The sequence below is a fragment of the Zootoca vivipara genome, chromosome 3, assembly GCF_965207765.1.
Source record: "Zootoca vivipara chromosome 3, rZooViv2.hap1.1, whole genome shotgun sequence".
In the NCBI taxonomy this organism is placed as follows: Eukaryota; Metazoa; Chordata; class Lepidosauria; order Squamata; family Lacertidae; genus Zootoca; species Zootoca vivipara.
The window spans coordinates 52,168,877-52,190,606 of NC_142586.1; the positions used below are offsets into that span (position 1 = coordinate 52,168,877).

General features: G+C 42.8%; 2 long non-coding RNA genes across 4 annotated transcripts in view; one reads left to right on the forward strand and one right to left on the reverse strand.

Annotated features, from left to right (window-relative positions):
- Window positions 1–10,514, reverse strand: part of LOC118082170 (uncharacterized) — a 35,301-nt gene extending 24,787 nt beyond the window's left edge. For 2 of the 3 annotated variants that reach the window (XR_015948953.1, XR_015948951.1), the window contains exon 1: window positions 4,677–4,933. This is a non-coding gene — a long non-coding RNA (uncharacterized LOC118082170). Of the gene's footprint in view, window positions 1–4,676; window positions 4,934–10,357 lie in introns of those variants that run through there. The other variant, XR_015948952.1, reaches the window with a different exon arrangement.
- LOC118082171 (uncharacterized) overlaps window positions 3,929–21,730 on the forward strand; it is a 31,292-nt gene continuing 13,490 nt past the window's right edge. The window contains exon 1 of the long non-coding RNA XR_004692200.3: window positions 3,929–6,435. This is a non-coding gene — a long non-coding RNA (uncharacterized LOC118082171). The remainder of the gene's footprint in view (window positions 6,436–21,730) is intronic.

Consider the following 21,730-nt stretch of genomic DNA (forward strand, 5'->3'; position numbering starts at 1 on the left):
TACCTTTCAATTTGTCCCTAGCAGATTATTAACTCATGCTTAATTTGTTACATATTATTCATTTCTTTCAAATATTTATGCATCACCCTTTAGCAATGTATCCAGAGTGGTTTGCAAAGACATGATTTTTAAAAATCAAACAAAAAATGTAGTTAATTGTAGGATGTTAAAATGATAATACATAAAGAAGCTTGGGAATACAAAGCATCTTTGCTTGGCGCTGACAATGTTGTAGCATTGGTGCCAAGCAAACCTTTTGGGGAGGGAATTCCATAAATGAGGTGCCACCACCAATAAGGCCTTTTCTCTAGTTGCCACCTGCCTCACCTGAGATGCTTGGGGCATCTGGAGGAAAGCCTCTGCAGATGACCTCAAGATTTGGGAGCATCTGTCTCTTCAGGTACTTTTTCTCTAAGGAATTTAAGGCAATGTACACATTTCTCTTCTTTGTTATCCTTATAGCAACTCTGTGAAGTAAGGTGGGCTGAGAGATACATTAAATAGCTCAAGGTCACCCAGTGAGCTAAATGGTTGACTGGGGATCTGAATCTGGATGTTCCCAGTCCAATATAGCAATCTCACTACACTGATGGCCAAATTTCTTCTCCATCCACCTGGCTTAGAGATCAGTCACACTCTGAGCATGAGGAAAATCCACAGTTTATTCAAAGCAATTGTATTGGGTGCAGCCTCTGCTTTAGAGCATCCCTCAACCTTTCAGAAGTGCAAAGGAGAGAGGAAAGGAAGGCGGTGTTCTGTTGCACAAATGCAAGTCCCTTCTGCTGGAAGATGGATACCATTGGCTGTCATTCAGAAACTTGTATGGTGCAAAAAATTATGCATTTTTATTTGGAAGAAAATCCCATTGAAAATCCCATTGCTTCCGAAAACACAAGTTACCACTGACCAGTTGGGAAGGAAAAAAAATGCTTGGGGTATACATTAATCTAGAAAACAGCCCCCAAAGGGGAATTTTGTACGTCCCAGTTCACGTTTGTGCATCTTTGGGCATAACCTGGTGTTCTGAGAATGCTAGCAATAGAGTTGTTTTAGCTGTTTTCAGAACTACATCTGGAGATTAACCCACTCTAATCCTCCTTTGTCCTTGAATATATTCACTCCACATTAATACTATATGTATGCATGCAGGGTTCCATAAAAAAGATAGCAAAGAAAATAACTGGAGACTCTATATACCGGTATGTTAAAATACAAAACAGAAAAGATATGCTATTAGGATAAGAAGCTGAAAGTTAGGCGGGATAACTTTGATAATGTAATACAGACAGACAGGAATAGGATGCCATGATTATGTGCTAAGAAGGTAAAAATGTTTTGAGAGGTGGGATGTGAGCATTGAGGCAGGGCATGTGAGTTTGCAAAATAATAGGATAGCGCAATGGGAGGAGAAAATCAGTCAGGATTGTAAGTAAATGAAAGCTTACAAAATAGCAAGAGTTGGTTTAAATTCTGCATTGTTCTGCTAATAGTCTTTGACAAAAGTGGCTTGGAGGCACCTGAGGGTTTCATAAAATCCTATCCGCCATTACCCGAGGGCTTGAAAGAATCTCTCTTTTGTTCAGAACAAAGGTATTTTGTCACACTAAAAATAGTACAGAATAATGAATTAAGCAAAGGTAAGATGCTCCGGCACAATTTAAAGCATTTGTGCCTTCCTGTTTTTCTTGGGGAAAAATAAGATCCAGAGGAGTGTTAAAATGATATGCAGACAACATTATATGTGTATAGTATTATAGGTAAAGGTAAAGGGTAAAGGGACCCCTGACCATTAGGTCCAGTCGTGACCAACTCTGGGGTTGCGCGCTCATCTCGCATTATAGGCCGAGGGAGCCGGCGTACAGCTTCCAGGTCATGTGGCCAGCATGACAAAGCCACTTCTGGCAAACCAGAGCAGCACATGGAAACGCCGTTTACCTTCCCGCTGTAGCGGTTCCTATTTATCTACTTGCATTTTGATGTGCTTTCGAACTGCTAGGTTGGCAGGAGCTGGGACCAAGCAACGGGAGCTCACCCCATCACAGGGATTCGAACTGCCGACCTTCTGATCAGCAAGCCCTAGGCTCAGTGGTTTAACCACAGCGCCACCTGGGTCCCCTAATAGTATTATAAGAGATTATTAAATATGACTAATGGTAGTCTCAGGGGTAGGCCAACTGGTGCCTTCTGGATATTGTAGGATTCCATCTTCCACTGTCCCTAACAATTAGCCATGCTGGTTGAGCATGATGGGAGTTGGGGGCCAAGACAATCTGGAGGGCACCGTGTTGGCTATCCCAAAATATAGGTAATATTATCGCCGTAATTGGCAGGGTGGGTTTCCTTTGCCCTCTGTCACCATTACCACTACCCTCGTAAAATTGCAAGGCTCATTTCTGGAGCAGGAAGCCTTCCCTACTCATGTAGGCGTCCAGCACTGTTTAGAACTTTGGAAAACCAGGAGTCTAAATCATGTAGGAAGCCTATGAAATCAGGCTCCCCACTGCAGAAGTTCTCTCTCCAAGAAATGGAGGGCACCAGGGAGTAGAACTAACATCACATGGCAGATCTAGAATGCCTGAATTAAACTTGAATGTGGCATTTGAGCCACAGACTGAGCCTTTCCTTGTTTACTCATGAGTAGATCACATCATGGTTCCTAATCCCAGGTAGGTGCGCACATGATTATATATGTAAATGTTCTGAAAAATTGAAAGGCAAAACCCTGTTGTTGTTGTTGCTTTTTTTTAAAAAAAGGAGTGGCAGAAATAAACACTTGGCCCTATCAATAGCTTGGCAATAGATTGATCTCCATCACTGCAGAGTTACTTTATGGAAGAGATCCAGAAGAAGGCATTTAATAGTTGGAACATTATGTGTAAAAGAAAAAGGTAGGTTACATCACCTGGGGATTTAGTATAACATAAAATAAAATAATATATTTTCAACAAAAAGGTACATTGAAAACATGCCAACAGTCTATGCTTAGCGTCTCGAAGAGACAGATATTAAAACTGAGTTGGGGATGTCAAAAGTTCAAGCATTTCCTTCTCAATTAAAATGCTAAGATGAGCATTCCCATGTGAAGAGCACAAGTGGAACTTACTTATGCTATTGTTTGCGTTGGGAACCTCAGGCCTGTGGCCTGGAATAGGTCTCAATTTTGCCTGTGATGCTCTTTCAACCGAACCATGCCCACTTGCCCAACACCTGATGTCATATGTCTGGATGGCTACAGGGTCTAAACTCTGGCACCTGTTTTTAGTGCCAGGGCATGGGGAACCTTGCAACCAGGAATTAGAGGGGAATCATCTAGATCAGGCATGTCAAACCTGCGGCCCTCCAGATGTTTTGGCCTACAACTCCCATAATCCCCAGCTAGCAGGACCAGTGGTTGGGGAAGATGGGAATTGTAGTCCAAAACATCTGGAGGGCCGCAGGTTTGACATGCCTGATCTAGATCAACAGGTGCTGTGTCAGACAAAACAAACTTGCGTCCTGCCATCTTCCCTGCACCCTATCACATAAACCAAACCTTGACAACAAGCTTAGAAATACAACTGTGGTCTACCCCAATAACTTACAACCTGATCAAAGCCATGTGTTAATGACATTTACTAAGGAAGATATTTCTTTCTTTCTTTCAAATAACCCTTTCAACACAGAAGGGGGCCTTGTTGGGGTTCAATGCAAATGTCATGAAAGCACTCTCTTGCTCAACTTATCCACTCCTTCTTTCTTGTCTGTTCATGGCATTGGCAGCAGCAGTGACTGTGCTCCTGAAAACTTTACGTTGCCAGGTTTTTCTTCTTCTTTTATTCACAAAATGTGTGGACAGGAACCCTTTGTTTTCCATCTAGTTTGGCTTCAGGGAGCATCATGTAGCCAAATAAATTAGCTATGTGCCATTATCCCCAAGCCAAAGCAGAGTGAGGCGATGTTGTTTTTTGTCTTCAGTCTGTTTTGGCTTCATTGACAACTCCATATAGCCAATGAGATTTGGCTTGGTGATGACATCTGAAGGAAAATCGAGGGGTGGGGATGGACTATAATGTTTCCTGCCTTCATTCTGGCATTTTGTAGTCTGAAAAACAAAACAAAACTGTGCGCAGCAGGAGCAGACCATTTCCATCTCTCTCTCTCTCTCTCTCTCTCTCTCTCTCTCTCTCTCTCTCTCTCTCTCTCTCTCTGGTATATTTTGACAATCCCCAATTTAAGGCAATCCTTGTGCAACTCCTTTTTGTGAGAGGAAGTTACATTGAAATTAATTGGACATGCAGGACCAGGCTTAATGGCTGTCAATTAAAAATAATTCTTACAGAAATAGTTTTTGCAAACCTGTATAAATATTTCATTCTTGACCTAAAATTTAGATTTCTGATCTTTGGGATACAATGATTTTAGAAGAGAGTCGAAATGCAAGGTGGGATTGGAGCCACTGATTTGCACGGCATAAAGTTCATTTTGGAGCAAGACGCTGCAAAGGTTGCAAATGCTTAGATCTGTAACTTCTTTCACAATCTTGTCCCCTTGACCCTTACCTTGTTTTCTGACTATGGACTTCTTTACAGCCTTGTACTCAAAGTTACCACCTTATCCTTTCTGGCAACTGTCAGAAACATTTCCCTTACAACTAAGTGCTAGCCACTTAACTAGTGTGTTCGTTGCTTTGTGCCTACCTTTTTCTTGAAAGGTTTTCTTCAGTGCCTGAGTACGCTCCATCTTCTTCTGTGCAATGCTGAGCTTGTGAGATCAACAAGCTTTCGCATACGGAATTGGCCTATTTCAGAAACAAGACATTTCTTGAGCTCATGAGCATACACCCAAGGCTTAGTACACAGATGATACACATAACCAATTGTCATGGACTGGTTGGACACAGAGGAATGGTGGGAGGAACCAGCTGGAGAACCCAGCTCCTGACCAACAGGGTGGGAGCCAGTTCCTCATGCAATAATCTCTCTTGCATAAGGCTACTCCAGTTGCATAAGAGTCACATGGGTCTTGCCAGCCAGGTGGGAAAGATCCATGTAATTGGCTGAGATATTGGTCTGAATATTGGTTGCCAATTCTTTTCTGGGCCCAATTCAAGGTGTTCACATTAGTGTTTAAAGGCCCCAATGGCTTATGCTTCAAATATCTGAAAGACTAATTCCTTTGCTAAAGAGACTCTTGTGTGTTGAGATTATTCGTGGCAGCCCTCTTTGTAGTTCTACCACCTTCAAAAGTTAAAGGAATGGCTGCCTGGTAGAGGGCATTCTCTGTGGAATCTCAAAGGCTGTGGCAATCCTTCCTCACAGAGGTGCATCTGGCACCTTCAGTATATAGTTTCTGCTGTATGCTGGAGATGAACCTCATTACCTTGGCCTCTGACACCTGAAATACGGTTTTTCAAAACTCACCATATTCCTGTAATTGCAATTTGTTCGAACTGCTTTTAATATTCAATTTTACATGGTTGTAACCTGCCACAGTTAACTGTTGTTTAGGGTTGCCATATTTCAAAAAGTAAAATTCCTGACACACAAACAAAAAGACCCCAAAATTGTTGAGTTTTATTTGGGAACAAACCCAAATTGTTAAGCTTCTTTGGGGAAACCCAAAATTAGTGATTTTAAGCTTTTGGAACTGTTTCTGCTGCTTTTTTCGTTGCCATACATCTGGGTTTCCCCTGACAATACCGTTTCGGCAAATTTCCCCCCTGACACCATTTTTACAACCAAAAACCAGGACATGTCAGGATTTTTCCTGATGTATGGCAAGCCTGCTGTGGTTACCTGATGATAACCCACTGTGGGACCTGATGATGAAGGGTGGGTAATTAATTGAAATAACAACAACAGCACAAATTCTCCAGTAGTGTAGGACTGCATGAGGAGGAAGTGATTCTGTGTGTATCTAGGGGTTGAAATATGTCTTTAGTTGTGGATATCTGTGTAAGTGATTAGAATTAATGATATAAAGGTTGCAATTCTTCCTATTTTACCCATTCCCGCCCCCCCGCCCCCGAGTAAACATGCCTAAGATTGTGCTGCAAGTTCATAGCATTATGTCGCTCACACACAATAACTTTCCAAGGCAATAAGCAAACCAAAACAAGTCATTCTTTAAAATACGCACTTCACTGAATTTTGCAATGAAGTTCTCCAGCCGAGTAATGGACACATATATGCATATACCTCAGGAAGGTATGCATAAAATGCATATATTGATGAAAATAACATATGGATATGCATTGTATTAGGGGAAATTGCTTCGCAGAAATTGTGTATATTAGTCAAAGTTGCACACAAACAGGTGCATATTGTGAGAAATCAGCACTGATGAAATTTCACGAGGACTTATTCTTTTAATTGCAAATAGATGTGGAAATATGGAGAACTGAACTTAAGGCTGGAACAATCAGAACTGGAGAGAAGCCTAAATCTATGAGTACAGGTAAGAGTCAACCTTGAACTTGGGTTGCGCCACAAGGAAGGGAGTCTGCAGCTGATATATCCATATATGCTCCTCCCTCCTCTTCTGTTTCTCTAACTCCAACTATGAATGCATGAATAAGGCTCTTTCCTGATTTTTATTATATTAACCATTGGTGGTCAGAGAAATAAATGGGAGAATTAACAAACTGAGTGAAAAGCACCCAGATACTAGGCCTGTGCATGTGGGCTAGTTTTGTATGAGCTGAGAAAGTGGAGAGCTCTCAGGGGACTGAGTATATACCTTAAAAACAATCAAAGGATTTGAAAATGTGAATCCACTTCATAAACATGAAAACGGCTGTTCATTATTTCATCTCTACTTTTACACTTCAATTACCAGTCCTAGGCCATGACAAAAACTCTGCGATGCTATGTTTCCTTTGTTTGAGTGTGTTTGAGAAGAAAACTTGCCAATTTCTTCTTCTTCCAGAATGCATATTAAAGATGTATCAGGAGTCATGTGAGAGAAAACTGATTAGAAATCCTGTCAGCCGATAACTTTCCATCTTCCCTTCAGCGATATGTATCTCTGAATGTGTTTGATGTTATGAAATGCATTTTGGTTAAATGCTGGAATGCCGAATGGGCTGTCAATAGCCTGAAGGGATGCTACATTTAAGGCATGAATCAATTCCTAGAATCTTTAAAAGTAGAAGTGTAGGGAATTAAAGTGCCTAAGGGCACAATCCTAAACATTCTTGCCAGGAAGGGAGCCTCATTGAACTCGGCAGGGCTTACCTCTGTGTAAACATGTCTAGGGCTGGGCTGTAAATATGTTATTGGATAGAACAGAAGATTTTTAAGGTCAGTTTAACTCTCTTGTTGAGATTTCTCTCTCTCTCTCTCTTTTTTTTAAGAGTGGCCTGCAGGTACAGCACGTTCTACATCAGCCGGCTAGGATGAAGCAATATTGTAAAAATAGTCCAGAAGCTCTAATAGTGCAGCATTTTGCCACTGGAGACATGTCTCATACCCATTAGCCAATCCTAGCATCCCAGGGATGTGGAACTGGTGCGAAGTGAAAACAGGGTCAGTCTGAAATGTCAGGGTTGAAAAACTCGGATCCAAATAGCTTTGAACTTTGGGGATTAGGAGAGGTTGTGGAGATGTTAAGAAACAGCACGTTATTGAAGGAAAAGGTGATAATTGTGATCCCTGGTTTGTTTGAAGGGCTACGTCTTACAAGTAGTTTTTCAGTGTTCTATTTTCCTGAAGTCTGTTCATCACTGGGATTTGGGTTTCCATTATGTAAGGTGCCATAATATCCCAGGGAGCCACAGAAGAACAGTTAGGAATCTATTTTCTATCAACTCACAAGAACTCTGTATCGGCACCTATAATAGCCCTGGATTGTTTGCTATTTGATGAGGGTTAGCAATTCTCACAGCTATGGCAATACTTCTTGGAGCTATTGTTGTTTTTCAATGCTCTGATGCGGGCCAATTTCTCTTCATGCAGGATAGTTCGCAATGACTACACAGAACATCTATAGTAGGTTCATAGGCAACATGCCATTGAATACTAGCTGATGGAAAACAACCATTGGTGTAGGCTGTTGCTTTCAAACTGTCGGTTATGGGCTTCCCCGATGCATCTGGGTGGCCACTGTGGGAAGCAGCATGCTGAACCTCGATGGTCCTGTGTTCTGTTATCCTGCGGGGCTCTTTTTACATTTTTATGTAGATATCTGCATGGATGTGTTGCACCACCTGTAAACAGAGGCACAGTGCATGCTTTACATTTGAGGACTGGCTAATGTGGTTGTGAAGCTGTACCTAAAACACATTGCAGTCACCCATACCAGCATGCTGTTTTCCCACCAGATCCATCGCGCTGTAGAACAGGGGGAGTGAGGTCGGATTGTGCCCCTCTAACTGTTCCTTTATTTCCTCCCTCCACGTAACACGGATCTGAATCAAAGCTCAGAATTTGCTTTCTTATCAAGTACTTTGCAAGCTTTTTCTGTACCCCAATCTGGAGCAGGACCTTTCTGTGTGTGTGGTGTGTGGGTAGGAGGGATTGAACCTTTTGGTCCTCATCTGGGTCAGCACCCCTGCCTTCTATTTGCAAAGGAAGGAAAGTTCCCATTCACTTCAATGGAAGTTCTCCATAAACAACCCCCCCACTGCAGTTATAAGGGGTCTGATTTGGATCAAGACCACAGGTGAGGGCAAAGTGTTAAAGCCCCACCCCCAACCTCCACACCAGGGTCCTGATTTGCACAGCCCCTTGTCCCAGGCTGGAAATTTATGAAACAAAAAGCTTGCAAACTGCATGATAAATGTCAAGTGTCGTTTGGCTTTACAATACAAAAAAAAAAAGGAAGAAGCTTGCACTCAAGGGCAAACTGTGTGATTTATGCTGCCCAGTTTTATGGATGTTGATGTTTTACAATGTTTTATCTGCTGTTTTAGAGTTTTATACCTCATACATTATTTAACTGTCTTCTGATTTTTTTTTCTGCCTGCAAAACTGCTTTGAGAGCTTCATGATGAAAAGTGGCATATAAATAAATAAATAAATAAATAAATAAATAGATAAATAAATAAATAAATAAACTGAACACCATGCATGGTTTGGTTGCTGGCATGCTGGCTGGTGATGGCACTGCACCATAAGCAATAAAAATATGGCTCTCTAGCATCATTGGGTACAAAAACCAGCAGAAAGGATGGCATTTCTGGTTTTTTGAACCCCATGTAATATGTCCATCGGAAATCCATCTATTGATTTCAAGCTGTGGCAGATTTGTTTGAGTTTTTCTTTTCTTTTCTCTCTCTTTAAGAATCCCTGCAGATCTCAGTTTCTGCTTCTTCCCAGTGGGTGGAAGCCTTTAAAGGAGAAGTCCAGCCTGGAACGTCACATTCTACTTAGGTTTCTCCAGGCTGTTTGCCAGTGTTGATGGAAAGGTGTGTGTGAGTGAGATCCTGTCGTAGGTGTTCCAGTTATGAGGCCCCTGGTTTTATGAGCTCCTAACTGCCATGCTGTGGCAGGATGTTGGGCTCTGGGTTGGTATCCAACACCTCTGTCTCTCCGTGGTGGCTGGTGCTCCTTGGGACTGGGGAGGTGGAAGGCAGCCAGAGCCAATACAGTATAGGCTGAGCCAATGAACTCTAGTTTTGCCCCTCTCCTGTCCTCTCTCGCTGAGCTCTACAAGGACAAAACTGAGACTAAGGAGAAGGAAGCTGGCAGGCTAGCCCCTTGTTGCAAGTGAGATAGTAGTCAGGCAGATCCTGGCTAAGTGTAGGTGTGAGGTTGATGGGAGAATGTCTCAGTGGCTCTAATGGACCAGCCACCACTGTTGCCTCTGGTATCACTATCCTGACTGGCCCCTACTAATGCGGCTCAGGGTCAGGGTTCTAGCTGCTGTTCAGAGTGGGGGCTGATGGTGACAAGATGGGGGTACCAAATACACCCTTCCGTGCTAGTCTTCTACTCTCTTCTTCCTGGCAAAGTGCAAGGGGAAATGCATTCCTGGTAATCTATTTTGACATCTTCCGAAAGCTTGCTCATAATTAAATGGGAGAAATGGTGATTAAAAACTGTGACCATAAGGTTGTTATAAATTGCTTGGTAAACAAATTAATAACAAACTGTCAAACAGGGAGGAGGCAGTTAAAAGTAGTGCGATGCCACATTTTTCATTTTCCCCCCAATTATTTCCATGACAAATTTTTGCATTTTTTAAAAAAACCCTTCTTGTATCGACAGCTCCCCTTACACAGAACATGCAAAATAGCCCCACATTCAAGCTGCCCATTTCCTTTCCCATATACTGCCTCCCTTTTAATAAAATTCAGACTTGTCTGTTAGACACAGGCAGCCCACCACCCTCAGGTGGGTCTTCCAGAGCATATTTATTTATTGCATTTATATCCCACCTTTTTCCAAGGAGCATATGGTGGGCATATACAGGTTCTGGACTTTTCTACTTTTCCACACTGGGCTTGCATAGATTTGATGTTGAGAGAGGGCTGCTTGCTTGTGCCAGATAGGACGAGTTGTTGGCATAAGTGCTAGTCTCCTTGGACTGAGCTGAAATTTTTACTGCCGTCACAATGCATATAGACTCAAAGCATCAGCATGCTTAGATAATACGTGAAACACTGGCGTGCATTGTGCAAATTTGATATTAATAAGAAGGTACCTTTTATGCACAGCCCTTTTTCAAAAGGGAACAGTGTTTCCAAGAAGAAAGGCACTCCTGCACTATGTATTATTAACTAAACTGCTTTTGTCTCTCCTATATCTATATATGTATTGCTTGCACAGCCCCAGGTGTGCTTTCTTGTTCCTCCTGCTTGCAGTGTTTCTCCTACCGTGTTTCCCCTTTTTTAAGACACCGTCTTATAACTTTTTTCCCTCAAAAAAACACGCAGTGGCTTATTTTCAGGGGGTGTCTTTTTTTTAAAGTGCTGGTACAACTGGGACCCACTGGCTCAGGACGCTCGGTGCTCTCTTCTGCGCGCTGCTGGGCGCGTTGTTGGCGCTGCCAGTTCCGAGCGCCTGCAGGGTGGGGTGGGGTGGCAGTGCTTTAAACCCCCAACCCTGTAGAAAGCAATGGAAGTTATGGACCGTAACAATCCTTAAGAGGTGCAGGTCTTAAAAAACCCCTGGTATCACCCTTGAAGCACAGCCTTCCAAAGTCAGGGGGGAAGAGGTCTGTTTAGACAAAGGAAAGGATCGGGGGTGATTCTGCGCCCTGGGACCCACAGAACTATTTTAAAAATCCCAACCTGGGGGGGGGGGTCAAATAGTGAAGCCCCATAGCCCTGTAGCATAAAAAATCCAGGAATTGTAAAATTAACAACAATAATAGGGGGGGGGGGCACTCTATCCAAAGAGTTAAGAAGGAATGGGAAAGTGTTGAGTTATATATGGAAAAATATGGAAAGGAAAGTTAAAGATAAAAAATAATAATTATCGCAAGGGAAAAAGTAACATCATAAAGGGTAATAATATTAAATATAAAATAGACAACACAACAGAAAAAGCAAGTATATGACTAAATGAGATCGCACAGGAGTGAGGGAAGTGGGGAGAGAGGGAGGGGGGTAAGGAATGGAAGGAGGCAATGGTTGGAGGAGGGTATAGGGGGGTGAATTAAAGGAAAATTAAGACTGAGAAGCGCATGGTTTTTGTTTTTTAAAGATGCAAAGGCTTGCAATCAGCCAAAGTATAGAGCCCAACTTCCAGGAGACTGCGATCTACTTGCGGATTTATAAACTGGAAGTGATCTACCCCCGTTTTATTGGTGTTCAGGTCAGAGTTGTTTTTAGAGAGAGGAAATATCCCATTTTTGAGGTTAAAGTAAAAGTTCCTGACCTTTTTTTATAATGAGGAAATGCTTCTAAAACTCCGTTCTTCATTCCACGAAGGGGAGAGGGGGTGGGGCCGGGTGCTCAAAGACAAAAGAAATGGAAAAGGAGATAGCGATCAACTGCAGCCTCCTGGGGATCGAGCATTCATGCAGCCGCCGGGAGAGGCAAGGGCTGCAGCCGAGTGCTGCTTCACAAACAAACGGGGGAAAGTGCTTAGAACCCAGAGAATCTGGCTGAAAAACACGAAGCAGCAACAGCAATTGCACACACACCATCCCAAGCCAGCACAGTAACCAAGTCCCAAAAGCAAGAAAGGACTCAGCAAACACTGCTGCGGCCGGCGTTGCTGCTGCTGACTCGGGGAGCTCAGTGCTCTATTCCGCACAGCGCCTATCACTATGGCTTATTTTCAGGGTACGGCTTATATTTCTCAAATGCTTAGAAATGCTGCTATGGCTTATTTTATGACTACGCCTTAAAAAGGGGGAAACACGGTATTTGTGTTGATCAACTCCCCCTCCCTCCTTTTTTGGTATGTGCCTCCAGGGCTTCTAACCTTGTCATGAAAATGCTCCCTTATTGTTTAATGCACTCTGCTTTGCTTGCTTCCTGCCTTTTGTCTTTACAAACCCCTCTGCGATCTGTGCCTTTGTAACAAAATGTACGGCGTGTGCGTACAACCTCTCTGCTCTCTGACAATGCATGTCAGCACTGTACATTTTGCTCTCCCATTTAAAAATCGCCCTCCCTCCTTACATAGCATATAGCACATTAACCCAGTATGGTAGGAGGGAGGATTGTGGTAGTGAAGAGAGGGCCAATGTATATGCTGCTTTGGTGACATGGCAACAGAGAGCCTTAAAAAATGATCAAATTCATCACGTGAGTAGGCTCTTTGTTGTTTTTGCTGCAACCAACTAACACAATGACTTCCTCTGGAACTTGGTAACATGGTAGCTGCTTAAAAAACATCAAAGTTCTGTATGCTCAACTCCCATATGCAAATATCAGTCCATTCTTTGAAATCTCCACCCATGGTGTGCCATGCATCAGAATCCCCCCATTGCTTTTCATAAAACTTATTCCCAGGTAAGTCAGTTTAGATGGGACCGTTGGATCCCTTCCAGGACTTTGATCCTGTGTCCAGGATTAGACAATGGCTTTAGCTGGCCACTTACGCAAGTGTCCTTATCAACATCTCAAAGACAAAGCTAGGTTGCAATAGCTACGATTAAATGATGGAGAACAATAAGCCAGAGTTGTGTGAGAGGTGAAAGCAGGCTAGAAGCTGCTCTGTGCTGCATTTTGGGGGATTCCTGGAAACCAAAAGGCACAGCAAGATAGATGGGGTTTTTAATGCTGTGAGCCCCTCCATTCTATGCTCAGTTTGTATATATGTGTAAATAAAACCTTATATCCAAGGACACCACAGTCTCTGTTCACCTTCATTCCAAAGAAAACAGAATCCTGGGTAAAGTACTTGGAACCGCTAGAGTCTCTCAGCACTTGGAGATTGGGGTGAAGTGCAATTTATATTATTTATCACATTTTTATCTCACCCTTCCTCCAAGTTGCTCAGAGTGGTATGTATGCATGCGGATGTGACGTGTTGTTCACTCCACGAGGCAGGCTAGCCTGCAGCCTATGCATCATTTGTATTTTGCATCTGAGGGGGGATTTGAACCTAGCTAAGCCTGGGCTGCCATCCAGCATTCTAGCAACTGTGCTTATGTTGGTTATCATTGTGGTGAAAGGAAATCTCCATCAAGGGGATTGACTGGTATTACTGACTTCCTTCAGAATGAGAGAATAAAGAGCAGCTCCTGGTTGCTGATCTCCCACAGTCAACATGGGCAGATGGGCTTCCCACTTTGGTCTGGCCTTCTGCCAAATTGCCTAGACCTTTGGACAGGTGCAGCAGTAAATCCTGGCCTCCCAAGGAGCAGGCCAATTACATGGGATACAAAGAAAGAAAGGGCAAACACTACGTTATGTAAAAGGAAAAATAATAACCCTTTTAGGAGAGCACGGATTATAGAAGCTGATTTTGTCAGATAATTTTGTCTCAGTCCACCATTCTGTGGTGATTTCCAGACGGGTGGCCACTATCCCATCTGTCTCTTTGAAGGTGATTCCAAAATGCTTCTCTTTCAGGTAATTAAGAGGACCAGGGATTAATGAGCAGCTTTCTTCTACCCTCTGGCTCACTGAAAAGTGGCTTTGCTCTGAAGAAATGCCTTAGGGAATTGATGTAGCAATCAATGCCAGACTGGTAAGGCTACATTTCAAGAAGGCATGATAGGCTTTCAAAGCCTTATTGGGCAAGAAGGGACCTGCAGGGCATTTCCCTCACTGCACAACCCACATTCATCCATAAGACAGTGGTGCCAAAAGCAGATAATAGACGCAGCCACAAGGCAGAGAGCCAACAGGCCCTTTAGCGTAAGAATCAGCTAAGGCAAAACAAGCAGGAAAAATGTGTTGTTGTATACAGTGGTACCTCGTTTTATGAACACAATTGGTTCCGGAAGTCTGTTCATAAACTGAAGCGTTCATAAACTGAAGCGAACTTTCCCATTGAAAGTAATGGAAAGTGGATTAATCTGTTCCAGACGGTCCGCGGAGTACTTAAACTGAAGCGTTCATAAACTGAAGCGAACTTTCCCATTGAAACTAATGGAAAGTGGATTAAACCGTTACAGACGGGTCCGCGGAGTACTCAACCTGAAGCGTACTTAACCCTTAAGCATGGGTGTAATTGGTTCCGGAAGTCTCTTCATAAACTGAACTGTTCATAAACTGAAGCGAAAGTAATGGAAAGTGAATTAATCCGTTCCAGATGGGTCCGCGGTGTTCGTAAACCAAAAATTCGTAAACCGAGGTGTTCATAAACCGAGGTTCCACTGTACTGTATAGCTAACCTGCCAATGATAAAATAAACCAAAGTGCCAGTTACACATATTCATGGCCAATAATGAGTAGTAGTTGTTGATAGGGAGGGGTGCCACCATGCATCTGACCTCCTTGCAACAGCAATGCTGCAGTTTACTGGGAGGGGCAAGGTGGCAAGGATGGTATTGTGCGTATTCACTGGTGGGAGCACTGGATTTGCTCTGTTACTGCATCCATACAGCGCTGACATCTTCACAGTTTTCTCATCTCCTTGAAGCTGCAGTGATGTTGCAGCCAGGAGGTCAGGTGTGTGATAGTACCCCTTCCTGCTGGCCATTAGTGATAGTGTGGCAAAATTCTACCCTAGGTAGAATTAAGAAATAGACCTTATTCTTCTGGGACATTGTTATTAATGTTGTCAACAATGTTGTTAACATTGTCCCCAAATTTCAGTTATTTACCATTTTCAGTTTTATTTTTGTACACAAAGAGTGCCTAGGAAATAAGAATAAGAATATCCTATGAATCCTGACAGATTCTTATGTTTGGGCTGCTTTTTTTGTTCCTGGTCAGGGAAGTGCCCATATATGGAGCTTTCTTCCCCAAAACAAAACAAAAACGCTTAGGGGGAAAAAATCCCAAGAAGTCTATTGATTGTTGCCACTGGGGTGATTTCTGACACAATCAATGGCATTGGGATAAAAATACCCCCATTGGTTGTTTTGAAACAAAAAGTGATCCAGGGAAACAGCCTTGAGTGTCCATAGCTTTCTACTGACATTTGGCTTGGGGAAGTAAAATACCCTAACATTATTTGTGTACTTTTTATAATTTTGGTTTCATGAATTAAGAAAAAAGGCGAAATAGTCAAAAGTGCCTAGGTAAGGAAAGAATGTTGGGTTATGCCAGCTAATATGTGTCCTTAGGTCTGCGTCCTTTGAGATGATGTGAATTCAAGGGTTTGGGGACAGAATGACTGGGCTGGGGGAGAGGGTGTTTTAACCCTCACCCCCAAGGTCATTTTCCTCTCCAGACAGGCTCATTTCCACTCTTGGAGCCCTGCTGGGAAGGCAGGGAAGAAACAGACTAAAAATAGCCTGGAAGGGTTTTGCAGGGAGTGAATTTTCAGCAAATTCTCCTCTGCCTTTGTCCTTCCCCACTCCCCCCCCATAGGAATAACATAGGATGCTTCCTAAAGTGTAGCTCCACCTAAAGACCTTCATGCAGTCAAAATTCCTTTTTGGATGGTGCGTTTTCACACCTTTGCTATTGCCATTCATTTGCCATTTTAATGCTCTGCTGCATCCATCATGGATGTTGGCAGCATAGCACCACCATAGCATCAATCTGTCCTTTCTTACCAGCATGATGTTCTGTTGAGTAGTGGAGCCAATGCAATGCAATATAGACCATAATGTTTAATTGGCCAAGCATTATTGTGGTCCACTCCCCCCGTACACCCTTACTATGCCTTTGGCTGAATGACCAATTGGATTAGGCCCTAGGTTTCCTTGTAGGAAGAGATTGTAGCTCTGCAAAACCACTTTCCCTGTTGCAGCTCTGGGGCTTCCTTAATAGGCATGGTTATGAGTCATCTGCTGAGCAAGAGGTTGGGAACTGTAGATTTCAGTAGTTAAGCTGGTATCTAAGTTGCTTTTATGGTTATTGAAAGGAGTGATAAAATCCTCTTAGCAGATCATGAATTTTATATACTGAATCTGTTTGATGGATGGAAATAATCATCTTATCTCAGTTCAATCTAGCTGTAAACTGGCTACCGTCCCATTTGTCTCTTGGGATATGTCTCCGAGCTCACTCAGTGCATCTGAGGCACATGAGTCCTCCTCAGCTGAGCCTACACAGACCTCTCCTCATAGCAGACGAAAGCAGTCTCGGTGTGGATATCCTTGTCCACACAGCTGCAGGTAAGATGTGGAAACGAAATTCTGCATGACCTCTGCTTTGAGGATGGGCACGTGAAGGACTGCTGATTGCCTATTATTTTACTGAAATGTGCGTTTGAGAGATGAATGGCCTGCCCTCCTGGGTGTTTCTGTGTGAGTCACTGTTCTCAGCATGTCTTTCTGAAGGCAAGCAATTCTGCAGTGTCTTTGCACTGGGAATGACTGAATGATACAGAGATGCAGCAAAATTACCCCCTGGAGCTCAGGGGAGCCTGATTGGATGGCAACAGTGCCAGAACTGTGGTTCATGTAGGGATGGAACAGGCAGCCTCTTTGGACTTGCAGGTAACTTTATTGAATGCAATCATTGCACACTTAGAAGATTTTGTAATGGTGCACAGATTAGCAACAACAGCAACAACAACAACTGTTGCTGTTTATTTCATATATGCTTTTTGGCAAGAACAATCCACCCAGAGTCTGGGCTAAAAAGGATATGGTCCTTGCCTCCATGCCTCCAGTAGTGATCCCTCAGTTATGGTGGCTATCCAAAATATGCCCTAACCACTCCTGAATTACTGGTCTAGACAATATCAAATTGCTGTACTGAGGTGGCATGCGAAAACATTCCTCTTCAACCAGGCCTTTGCCTGATTAAGCAATCTATGGCCTTTTAAATGTGTTGTGTGTGTGAATAATAATAATAATAATAATAATAATAATAATAATAATAATAATAATCATTGATACTGGATATGACAGGCTCTGGTTGGTTTGTACATGCATATGGGAATACAGTGGTACCTCAAGTTACAAAGACCTCAGGTTACAAAATCCGCTAACCTGGAAGAGTTACCTCCAGTTGAGAACTTTGCCCCAGGATGAGAATGGAAATCGTTTGCCAGTGGTGCAGCGGCAGGAAGAGGCCCTATTAGTGAAAGCACGCCTCTAGTTAAGAACTGTTTCAGGTTAAGAATGGACCTCTGGAACGAATTAAGTCCGTAACTAGAGGTACCACTGTACTCTGCTGAGTGCTTGTGGCATATTTGTGTAACCACTAAAACTGTATTTAAATTGGACTGTATTTAAACTGGACGCAGGTGGCGTGTGGTCTAAACCACTGAGCCTCTTGGGCTCGCTTGCTGATCAGAAGGTTGGTGGTTCGTATCCCCGTGACGGGGGGAGCTCCCATTGCTCAGTCCCAGCTCCTACCAACCTAGCAGTTCAAAAGCATGCCAAAAAGTGCAAGTAGATAAATAGGTACCGCTCTAGCGGTAAGGTAAACAGCATTTCCATGTGCTGTTCTGGTTTTGCCAGAAGCGGCATAGTCATGCTGGCCACATGACCCGGAAAAACTGTCTGCGGACAAACACTGGCTCCCTCGGCCTGTAAAGCAAGATGAGCACCGCAACCCCAGAGTCGTCTGTGACTGGACTTAACTGTCAGGGGTCCTTTACCTTTACCTTTTTATAGTCCCTATGGTCAAAAAGACATAGTAATACTACATCTAATAATAATAATAATTGGCGGGTCATTATTTTGAATCTATGACCATGATATTCACATACATTCTAGCCCTAAACCTATACATGCAAGCTACCTGGCCTTCAACCATATGATTTTAAACTATGAGGTAAACCCACTTTGATTCATACTTGAATACATTTTTTTTGAAAGGATGAGTGCTGCTATTATAATGACAACAGTACTTTCAGAGTAATTAGTGTACTGCAAAAAGAAAGAAAGAGGGGTTAGGTTTATCAAGGGAATCTGAAGGGACAACCCACTTCATGATATATTTGATACTACAGTATAATATAAAGCATTTTTAGTAGTGACACTTGCCAACAAAAGACTTGGAGAAGTCACTTGTGGTTCCACCACTTGCAACCAATGCACACATCTCAAACGCACAGTAATAATTTTTTTTATAGCACCTCACAAAGTAAGGTGAGTTATAAAGATTTTATCACTATGCATTTGGGACAGCCATATTACATCACCACATATCCCCTCCATAAACATTCTGGCTCGCTATCTCTGCTAGGTGAGTAATCTTGTTCCATACAGATGACTTCTGAAGTTAGCTGTAGCATTTAACTTATCACTGCAATATGGTTTGCTCTGCATTGTGAATTCAGCTTTATTTTATTTTTTTATGCAGTGCTGGGAAGGTCTATCATAATGTAGGAGAAGGACTTGCAACCAAATTTTGCACTGAGGAGTGCTTTGGGTTCTAGCTCTCCATTCCAATACTCCTCAGGCTTCCATCCACCCAAATTTCCCCTGAACATTGTACAACCTCTATCTGTTAGGGCCCTGTGGAATGAACCTTGAAAAAACAATCAAAGTGAAGAACATTTATTTAGTTGGAACCATCATTATACAGACAAATAAAAAGTTGCCCACAAATAAATAAATGCATAAGCAATCTGGATGAACCTAAGTGATGCCACAAATAGTTCGTCTGAGCCCAGGGAGAAGGTCTGGTAACATTTGTTTGCCAACTTTGTAGTCAGCCAGTCCAAATGATAATCTAATCAACCAAAGTTCTGGTCACTCCACAATTGCTATCTCTGCAAACAGCTTTACAAAGCAGTGGGACAAAACGGCAAATAGCAACTTGGACATTGCAACTCGAAGGATGGGGCTGTAGCTCATTGGTAGAGCACTTGCATTGCATGCAGAAGGTCCCTGGTTCAATCCCTGGCATCTCCAGGAAGGATTGGGAAAAGACTGCTGCCAGTCATAGTAGGCATGGACCAATGGTCTGACTCAGAATGAGGTAGTTTCCTGTGATCCTTTGACATAGCCCTGCAGTCACAATACAAATATAACAAAGAATGCTAGATATACAAGAGCCATAGCTGCCAAGTTATCCCTTTTTTAAAGGGATTTTCCTTTATGCTGAATAGGCTTCCTCGCGAGAAAAGGGAAAACTTGGCAGCTATGACAAGAGCTGATTCCCATCTCTTTGCATGCATAAACACACATTCAATAACACATGTCAATGAATTCAGTTTAGCTTATACAAGGCAGGAGTCCAGAAATAGAGTTCACTTCACCAGCAGAAGAAGCTTCCATCACTTTCCAGACCTTCCCTCCAGGACTTTGCCCTTATAGAGCCTAACCATTTAGTTCATGGTGATATACATGCTCTGTTCTCATTGGGCTGGTCCTCCCATCCCTTTAGTCTTTCCCCCCTTTTTGTACATCTCTAAACCTTGGAGTTCTCATGAGCCTTCTGATATTTCCCTCTTGTGCATGGATGATGCAGTTTTGGCTATGTAATAAGGCTTGGCGCTTGTAGTCCTGAGTTACCAATTGTGGCTGCGGATACACTATAACTCAGGCACCCCCAAACTGCGGCCCTCCAGATGTTTTGGCCTACAACTCCCATGATCCCTAGCTAACAGGACCAGTGGTCAGGGATGATGGGAATTGTAGTCCAAAACATCTGGAGGGCCGAAGTTTGGGGATGCCTGCTGTAACTTAAAGTCATAGTCTTTCCCTCAGAGAATTCTGGGAACTGTAATTTATACCTCACAGAGTTACAATTCCCAGCAACCCTTAACAAACTACAGTGCCCATAATTCTTTGAGGGAAAGAATATGATTTGAATGTGCTTTAAAGGTATAGGATACACACACAGAGACACACATATATATAGAGCGCACAACAAGGAACCATGTGCCCCATTTCTAATCTTTCCTTAGTTATTTTTATTATTTCATGCAAGATCCAATAATAATAATAATAATAATAATAATAATAATAATAATAATAATAATAATTTTTTATTACTTATACCCCGCCCATCTGGCCAGGCCTCCCCAGCCACTCTGGGCAGCTCCCAACAGAATATTAAAAACACGATAAAACATCAAACATTAAAAACTTCCCTAAACAGGGCTCCTGTCCCAGAGCTCCTATTTGATGCTGAAGCCATATATTGGTAGTACTAATCTATTTAAAATACCTCTTCAGAAATAGTTCCTTTCTTTCAGCTTTAGAATTTGACCCACTTGGAAAAATATCTTCAACATGAAAGTATATTCCATGTTATAATACTGTTTTAAAATTATCCACTGTATCACTAATCATTTTGGTATAAAGTGCTAATTTGGGAAAAGATAAAATATCAGAAGCATGATGAAGAGCAGGTGAAATTATTTCCCATCCTTAATCCAATAAAATACAATGAATTATTGAGTACTTCACAGAAATTTCATTTTGTCTGATATGAACGATAGATTGTATATATTTTTTCCAATACCAAATATAGTTACCACTTTTTCTCTTATAAGCATTTGTCTCTCATAATTACAGTGTCAGATGAGTGGACTAAAATTACAAAATTTGGTTGCATAAAATTTCAAGTGCTACATATTTTCAAAAATGTATAAGTGAAATGAGCTATATTTTCACAAATCCAGATACTAGAGAAAAGGCGCTCTGGTTGGGCTTCAACCAGGAACATTTCAGGAATATTTCAGGTGGGGAACCTCCAGATGTCATTGGACTCCAACTCCCATCGCGCCCAGCCAGCATAGCCAATGGTCAGTAATGATGGAAGTCATAGTCCAGCAACATCTGGAAAGTTGCATTCCCACCTGGGAGTTCCCATCCCTGGAATATTCCAACAAATAGGAGGACAGACACTTTGATGAATTTGATGCTGAAGTGGACATGAGTGACAAACTTCAGAGGTGAATCAGGCCTACTTCCTGGGTGTTTTTATGGTAATAATTGTCCTTGAAAATGACATTCATCCAGGAAGGATCTTTTAAAAGGAAAATATGTTGATAAACTGGCTGTCAGTATGGAGTGCAGACACTGTCAAGATATTCACCCCTAACTGCAGGGCCGGCCCTACGGCCAGGCTGGGTGCCGCAGGGCACCAGGGCGCCCGCCCGCCAGGGGGGCGCAGCTCAGCTCGGTGGGGTGCTGGGGAGTTTCATCCCTCCAGGAAGCCGGGCTCCATCCCTCTGCGCTCTCGGGCTCTGCTCGCCTCTGACTGAGCCGAGGAGAAGGGAGAGAGAGAGAGGCTGGGCTGGGTGCGGGCGGAGAGGCAGCTCCACGCAGTGAGAGACGCCCACCTTCTGGAGCGTGCGGGTGCCTCAGCTCAAAAGGAGGC